Consider the following 8,910-nt stretch of genomic DNA (forward strand, 5'->3'; position numbering starts at 1 on the left):
TATGGCTTTTGAAGCATCAGAGGGAGTCTATTAGTATTTATAGAAAGCCCAAGATCGAGGACTCTTTGGCGAGAAATATGTTTAGGAGGTCAAATGACCTCTGAATAGCTGATTTATCATCAAAAGAATTCTATAACTTTATATAGTTTGAAAATTTTTGAGGACACTTTGACCACAAATAAGTTCAAAAGGTCAGATATGGACATCTATATGGCTTATGATGCATCAGAAGGAGTCGAGTATGTATAGAAAGCCCAAGATTGAGGACTCTTTGGCCAGAAATATGTTTAGGAGGTCAAAACCTCTGAATAGCTGATTTATCATCAAAAGGATTCTAGAACTTTATATAGTTTGAAAAATTTTGAGGACACATTGACCACAAATAAGTTCAAAAGGTCAGATATGGACATCTATATGGCTTATGAAGCATCAGAAAGAGTCTATGAGTATGTGTAGAAATCCCAAGATCGAGGACTCTTTGGCCAGAAATATGTTCAGGAGTTCAAAAGGGGACGTCTGAATAGATGATTTTTCATCAAAATAATTCTATAACTTTATATAGTTTGAAAACTTTTGAGGACACTTTGACCACAAATAAGTTCAAAAGGTCAGATATGGACATCTATATGGCTTATGATGCATCAGAAGGAGTCTATGAGTATGTATAGAAAGCCCAAGATTGAGGACTCTTTGGCGAGAAATATGTTCAGCAGGTCAAAACCTCTGAATAGCTGATTTATCATCAAAAGGATTCTATAACTTTATATAGTTTGAAAAGTTTTGAGGACACTTTGACCACAAATAAGTTCAAAAGGCCAGATATGGACATCTATATTGCTTATGAAGCATCAGAAGGAGTCTATATGTATAGAAAGCCAAAGACCGAGGACTCTTTGGCCAGAAATATGTTCAGGAGGTCAAAAGGGGACCTCTGAATAGCTGATTTATCATCAAAAGAATTCTATAACTTTATATGGTTTGAAAAATTTTGAGGACACTTTGACCACAAATAGGTTCAAAAGGTCAGATATGGACATCTATATGGCTTATGAAGCATCAGAAGGAGTCTATGAGTATGTATAGAAAGCCCAAGATCGAGGACTCTTTGGCCAGAAATATGTTCAGGAGGTCAAAACCTCTGAATAGCTGATTTATCATCATAAGAATTCTAGAACTTTATATAGTTTGAAAAATTTTGAGGACCCTTTGACCACAAATAAGTTCAAAAGGGAAGATATGGACATCTATATGGCTTATGAAGCATCAGAGGGAGTCTATGAGTTTATATAGAAAGCCCAAGATCGAGGACTCTTTGGCGAGAAATATGTTCAGGAGGTCAAATGACCTCTGAATAGCTGATTTATCATCAAAAGAATTCTATAACTTTATATAGTTGGAAATTTTTGAGGACACTTTGACCACAAATAAGTTCAAAAGGTCAGATATGGACATCTATATGGCTTATGATGCATCAGAAGGAGTCTATGAGTATGTATAGAAAGCCCAAAATTGAGGACTCTATGGCCAGAAATATATTCAGGAGGTCAAAAGCTCTGAATAGCTGATTTATCATCAAAAGGATTCTAGAACTTTATATAGTTTGAAAAATTTTGAGGACACTTTGACCACAAATAAGTTCAAAAGGACAGATATGGACATCTATATGGCTTATGAAGCATCAGAAGGAGTCTATGAGTATGTATAGAAAGCCCAAGGTCGAGGACTCTTTGGCCAGAAATATGTTCAGGAGGTCAAAAGAGGACCTCTGAATAGCTGATATATCATCAAAAGAATTCTATAACTTTATATAGTTTGAAAAATTTTGAGGAGACTGACCACAAATAAGTTCAAAAGGTCAGATATGGACATCTATATGGCTTATGAATTATCAGAAGGAGTCTATGAGTATGTATCGAAAGCCCAAGGTCGATGACTCTTTGGCCAGAAATATGTTCAGGAGGTCAAAAGAGGACCTCTGAATAGCTGATTTATAATCATAAGAATTCTAGAACTTTATATAGTTTGATGAGTTCAAAAGGTCAGAGATGGACATCTCTATGGCTTATGATGCATCAGAAGAAGTCTATGAGTATGTATAGAAAGCCCAAGATCGAGGACTCTTTGGCCAGAAGTATGTTCAGGAGGTCAAAACCTCTGAATAGCTGATTTATCATCAAAAGAATTCTATAACTTTATATAGTTTGAAAAATTTTGAGGACACTTTGACCACAAATAAGTTCAAAAGGACAGATATGGACATCTATATGGCTTATGAAGCATCAGAAGGAGTCTATGAGTATGTATAGAAAGCCCAAGGTCGAGGACTCTTTGGCCAGAAATATGTTCAGGAGGTCAAAAGAGGACCTGTGAATAGCTGATTTATCATCAAAAGAATTCTATAACTTTATATAGTTTGAAAAATTTGGAGGACACTGACCACAAATGAGTTCAAAAGGTCAGATATGGACATCTATATGGCTTATGAAGCATCAGAAGGAGTATGTATAGAAAGCCCAAGTTTCGTATACTCCTTGGCCAGAAAAAAATTCAGTATGTCAAATATGGACTCTTGTCAGAAGGATATAACATCCGAAGATATCAGTCTGAATGTATTGTATTAATCTTTTAGGACTCTTTGGCCATAAATATGTTAAGTAGGTCAAAAGGGGACTTCTGAATAGATGATTTATCATCAGAAAGACTCTATAACTTTATATAGTTTGAAAAATTTTGAGGGCACTTTTACCACAAATAAGTTCAAAAGGACAGATATGGACATCTATATGGCTTATGAAGCATCAGAAGGAGTCTATGAGTATGTATAGAAAGCCCAAGGTCGAGGACTCTTTGGCCAGAAATATGTTCAGGAGGTCAAAAGAGGACCTCTGAATAGCTGATTTATAATCATAAGAATTCTAGAAATTTATATAGTTTGATGAGTTCAAAAGGTCAGAGATGGACATCTCTATGGCTTATGATGCTTCAGAAGAAGTCTATGAGTATGTATAGAAAGCCCAAAATCGAGGACTCTTTGGCCAGAAGTATGTTCAGGAGGTCAAAACCTCTGAATAGCTGATTTATCATCAAAATGATTCTAGAACTTTATATAGTTTTAAAAATTTTGATTACACTTTTACCACAAATAAGTTCAAAAGGTCAGATATGGGCATCTATATGGCTTATGAAGCATCAGAAGGAGTCTATGAGTATGTATCGAAAGCCCAAGATCGAGGACTCTTTGGCCAGAAGTATGTTCAGGAGGTCAAAACCTCTGAATAGCTGATTTATCATCAAAAGGATTCTATAACTTTATATAGTTTGAAAATTTTTGAGGACACTTTGACCACAAATAAGTTCAAAAGGTCAGATATAGACATATATATGGCTTATGAAGCATCAGAAGGAGTCTATGAGTATGTATAAGAAAGCCAAAGTTTCGAATACTCTTTGGCCAGAAATAAATTCAGTATGTCAAATATGAACTTTTGTCAGGAGGATATAGAATCCGAAGATATCAGTCTGAAGATATCAGCATTAATCTTTTAGGACTCTTTGGCCAGAAATATGTTCAGGAGGTCAAAACCTCTGAATAGCTGATTTATCATCAAAAGGATTCTATAACTTTATATAGTTTGAAAAATTTTGAGGACACTTTGACCACAAATAAGTTCAAAAGGACAGATATGGACATCTATATGGCTTATGAAGCATCAGAAGGAGTCTATATGTATAGAAAGCCCAAGATCGAGGACTCTTTGGCCAGAAATATGTTCAGGAGGTCAAAAGGGGACGTCTGAATAGATGATTTATCATCAAAAGAATTCTATAACTTTATATAGTTTGAAAACTTTTGAGGACACTTTGACCACAAATAAGTTCAAAAGGTCAGATATGGACATCTATATGGCTTTTGAAGCATCAGAGGGAGTCTATTAGTATTTATAGAAAGCCCAAGATCGAGGACTCTTTGGCTAGAAATATGTTTAGGAGGTCAAATGACCTCTGAATAGCTGATTTATCATCAAAAGAATTCTATAACTTTATATAGTTTGAAAATTTTTGAGGACACTTTGACCACAAATAAGTTCAAAAGGTCAGATATGGACATCTATATGGCTTATGATGCATCAGAAGGAGTCTATGAGTATGTATAGAAAGCCCAAGATTGAGGACTCTTTGGCCAGAAATATGTTTAGGAGGTCAAAACCTCTGAATAGCTGATTTATCATCAAAAGGATTCTAGAACTTTATATAGTTTGAAATATTTTGAGGACACATTGACCACAAATAAGTTCAAAAGGTCAGATATGGACATCTATATGGCTTATGAAGCATCAGAAAGAGTCTATGAGTATGTGTAGAAATCCCAAGATCGAGGACTCTTTGGCCAGAAATATGTTCAGGAGTTCAAAAGGGGACGTCTGAATAGATGATTTATCATCAAAATAATTCTATAACTTTATATAGTTTGAAAACTTTTGAGGACACTTTGACCACAAATAAGTTCAAAAGGTCAGATATGGACATCTATATGGCTTATGATGCATCAGAAGGAGTCTATGAGTATGTATAGAAAGCCCAAGATTGAGGACTCTTTGGCCAGAAATATGTTCAGCAGGTCAAAACCTCTGAATAGCTGATTTATCATCAAAAGGATTCTATAACTTTATATAGTTTGAAAAGTTTTGAGGACACTTTGACCACAAATAAGTTCAAAAGGCCAGATATGGACATCTATATTGCTTATGAAGCATCAGAAGGAGTCTATATGTATAGAAAGCCAAAGACCGAGGACTCTTTGGCCAGAAATATGTTCAGGAGGTCAAAAGGGGACCTCTGAATAGCTGATTTATCATCAAAAGAATTCTATAACTTTATATAGTTTGAAAAATTTTGAGGACACTTTGACCACAAATAGGTTCAAAAGGTCAGATATGGACATCTATATGGCTTATGAAGCATCAGAAGGAGTCTATGAGTATGTATAGAAAGCCCAAGATCGAGGACTCTTTGGCCAGAAATATGTTCAGGAGGTCAAAACCTCTGAATAGCTGATTTATCATCATAAGAATTCTAGAACTTTATATAGTTTGAAAAATTTTGAGGACATTTCACCACAAATAAGTTCAAAAGGTCAGATATGGACATCTATATGGCTTATGATGCATCAGAAGGAGTATGTATAGAAAGCACAAGTTTCGTATACTCCTTGGCCAGAATAAAATCCAGTATGTCAAATATGGACTTTTGTCAGGAGGATATAACATCCGAAGATATCAGTCTGAATGTATTGTATTAATCTTTTAGGACTCTTTGGCCAGAAATATGTTCAGTAGGTCAAAAGGGGACCTCTGAATAGCTGATTTATCGTCAGAAAGAGTCTATAACTTTATATAGTTTGAAAACTTTTGAGGACCCTTTGACCAGAAATAAGTTCAAAAGGTCAGATATGGACATATATATGGCTTTTGAAGCATCAGAGGGAGTCTATAAGTATATATAGAAAGCCCAAGATCGAGGACTCTTTGGCGAGAAATATGTTTAGGAGGTCAAATGACCTCCGAATAGCTGATTTATCATCAAAAGAATTCTATAACTTTATATAGTTTGAAAACTTTTGAGGACCCTTTGACCACAAATAAGTTCAAAAGGTCAGATATGGACATCTATATGGCTTTTGAAGCATCAGAGGGAGTCTATGAGTATATATAGAAAGCCCAAGATCGAGGACTCTTTGGCGAGAAATATGTTCAGGAGGTCAAATGACCTCTGAATAGCTGATTTATCATCAAAAGAATTCTATAACTTTATATAGTTTGAAAAATTTTGAGGACACTTTGACCACAAATAAGTTCAAAAGGACAGATATGGACATCTATATGGCTTATGATGCATCAGAAGGAGTCTATGAGTATGTATAGAAAGCCCAAGATTGAGGACTCTTTGGCGAGAAATATGTTCAGCAGGTCAAAACCTCTGAATAGCTGATTTATCATCAAAAGGATTCTATAACTTTATATAGTTTGAAAAGTTTTGAGGACACTTTGACCACAAATAAGTTCAAAAGGCCAGATATGGACATCTATATTGCTTATGAAGCATCAGAAGGAGTCTATATGTATAGAAAGCCAAAGACCGAGGACTCTTTGGCCAGAAATATGTTCAGGAGGTCAAAAGGGGACCTCTGAATAGCTGATTTATCATCAAAAGAATTCTATAACTTTATATAGTTTGAAAAATTTTGAGGACACTTTGACCACAAATAGGTTCAAAAGGTCAGATATGGACATCTATATGGCTTATGAAGCATCAGAAGGAGTCTATGAGTATGTATAGAAAGCCCAAGATCGAGGACTCTTTGGCCAGAAATATGTTCAGGAGGTCAAAACCTCTGAATAGCTGATTTATCATCATAAGAATTCTAGAACTTTATATAGTTTGAAAAATTTTGAGGACCCTTTGACCACAAATAAGTTCAAAAGGTCAGATATGGACATCTATATGGCTTATGAAGCATCAGAGGGAGTCTATGAGTTTATATAGAAAGCCCAAGATCGAGGACTCTTTGGCGAGAAATATGTTCAGGAGGTCAAATGACCTCTGAATAGCTGATTTATCATCAAAAGAATTCTATAACTTTATATAGTTGGAAATTTTTGAGGACACTTTGACCACAAATAAGTTCAAAAGGTCAGATATGGACATCTATATGGCTTATGATGCATCAGAAGGAGTCTATGAGTATGTATAGAAAGCCCAAAATTGAGGACTCTATGGCCAGAAATATATTCAGGAGGTCAAAAGCTCTGAATAGCTGATTTATCATCAAAAGGATTCTAGAACTTTATATAGTTTGAAAAATTTTGAGGACACTTTGACCACAAATAAGTTCAAAAGGACAGATATGGACATCTATATGGCTTATGAAGCATCAGAAGGAGTCTATGAGTATGTATAGAAAGCCCAAGGTCGAGGACTCTTTGGCCAGAAATATGTTCAGGAGGTCAAAAGAGGACCTCTGAATAGCTGATATATCATCAAAAGAATTCTATAACTTTATATAGTTTGAAAAATTTTGAGGAGACTGACCACAAATAAGTTCAAAAGGTCAGATATGGACATCTATATGGCTTATGAATTATCAGAAGGAGTCTATGAGTATGTATCGAAAGCCCAAGGTCGAGGACTCTTTGGCCAGAAATATGTTCAGGAGGTCAAAAGAGGACCTCTGAATAGCTGATTTATAATCATAAGAATTCTAGAACTTTATATAGTTTGATGAGTTCAAAAGGTCAGAGATGGACATCTCTATGGCTTATGATGCATCAGAAGAAGTCTATGAGTATGTATAGAAAGCCCAAGATCGAGGACTCTTTGGCCAGAAGTATGTTCAGGAGGTCAAAACCTCTGAATAGCTGATTTATCATCAAAAGAATTCTATAACTTTATATAGTTTGAAAAATTTTGAGGACACTTTGACCACAAATAAGTTCAAAAGGACAGATATGGACATCTATATGGCTTATGAAGCATCAGAAGGAGTCTATGAGTATGTATAGAAAGCCCAAGGTCGAGGACTCTTTGGCCAGAAATATGTTCAGGAGGTCAAAAGAGGACCTGTGAATAGCTGATTTATCATCAAAAGAATTCTATAACTTTATATAGTTTGAAAAATTTGGAGGACACTGACCACAAATGAGTTCAAAAGGTCAGATATGGACATCTATATGGCTTATGAAGCATCAGAAGGAGTATGTATAGAAAGCCCAAGTTTCGTATACTCCTTGGCCAGAAAAAAATTCAGTATGTCAAATATGGACTCTTGTCAGAAGGATATAACATCCGAAGATATCAGTCTGAATGTATTGTATTAATCTTTTAGGACTCTTTGGCCATAAATATGTTAAGTAGGTCAAAAGGGGACTTCTGAATAGATGATTTATCATCAGAAAGACTCTATAACTTTATATAGTTTGAAAAATTTTGAGGGCACTTTTACCACAAATAAGTTCAAAAGGACAGATATGGACATCTATATGGCTTATGAAGCATCAGAAGGAGTCTATGAGTATGTATAGAAAGCCCAAGGTCGAGGACTCTTTGGCCAGAAATATGTTCAGGAGGTCAAAAGAGGACCTCTGAATAGCTGATTTATAATCATAAGAATTCTAGAAATTTATATAGTTTGATGAGTTCAAAAGGTCAGAGATGGACATCTCTATGGCTTATGATGCTTCAGAAGAAGTCTATGAGTATGTATAGAAAGCCCAAAATCGAGGACTCTTTGGCCAGAAGTATGTTCAGGAGGTCAAAACCTCTGAATAGCTGATTTATCATCAAAATGATTCTAGAACTTTATATAGTTTTAAAAATTTTGATTACACTTTTACCACAAATAAGTTCAAAAGGTCAGATATGGGCATCTATATGGCTTATGAAGCATCAGAAGGAGTCTATGAGTATGTATCGAAAGCCCAAGATCGAGGACTCTTTGGCCAGAAGTATGTTCAGGAGGTCAAAACCTCTGAATAGCTGATTTATCATCAAAAGGATTCTATAACTTTATATAGTTTGAAAATTTTTGAGGACACTTTGACCACAAATAAGTTCAAAAGGTCAGATATAGACATATATATGGCTTATGAAGCATCAGAAGGAGTCTATGAGTATGTATAAGAAAGCCAAAGTTTCGAATACTCTTTGGCCAGAAATAAATTCAGTATGTCAAATATGAACTTTTGTCAGGAGGATATAGAATCCGAAGATATCAGTCTGAAGATATCAGCATTAATCTTTTAGGACTCTTTGGCCAGAAATATGTTCAGGAGGTCAAAACCTCTGAATAGCTGATTTATCATCAAAAGGATTCTATAACTTTATATAGTTTGAAAAATTTTGAGGACACTTTGA

This window comes from Scardinius erythrophthalmus (genome assembly GCF_964197995.2).
Source record: "Scardinius erythrophthalmus genome assembly, chromosome: 5".
NCBI lineage: Eukaryota > Metazoa > Chordata > Actinopteri > Cypriniformes > Leuciscidae > Scardinius > Scardinius erythrophthalmus.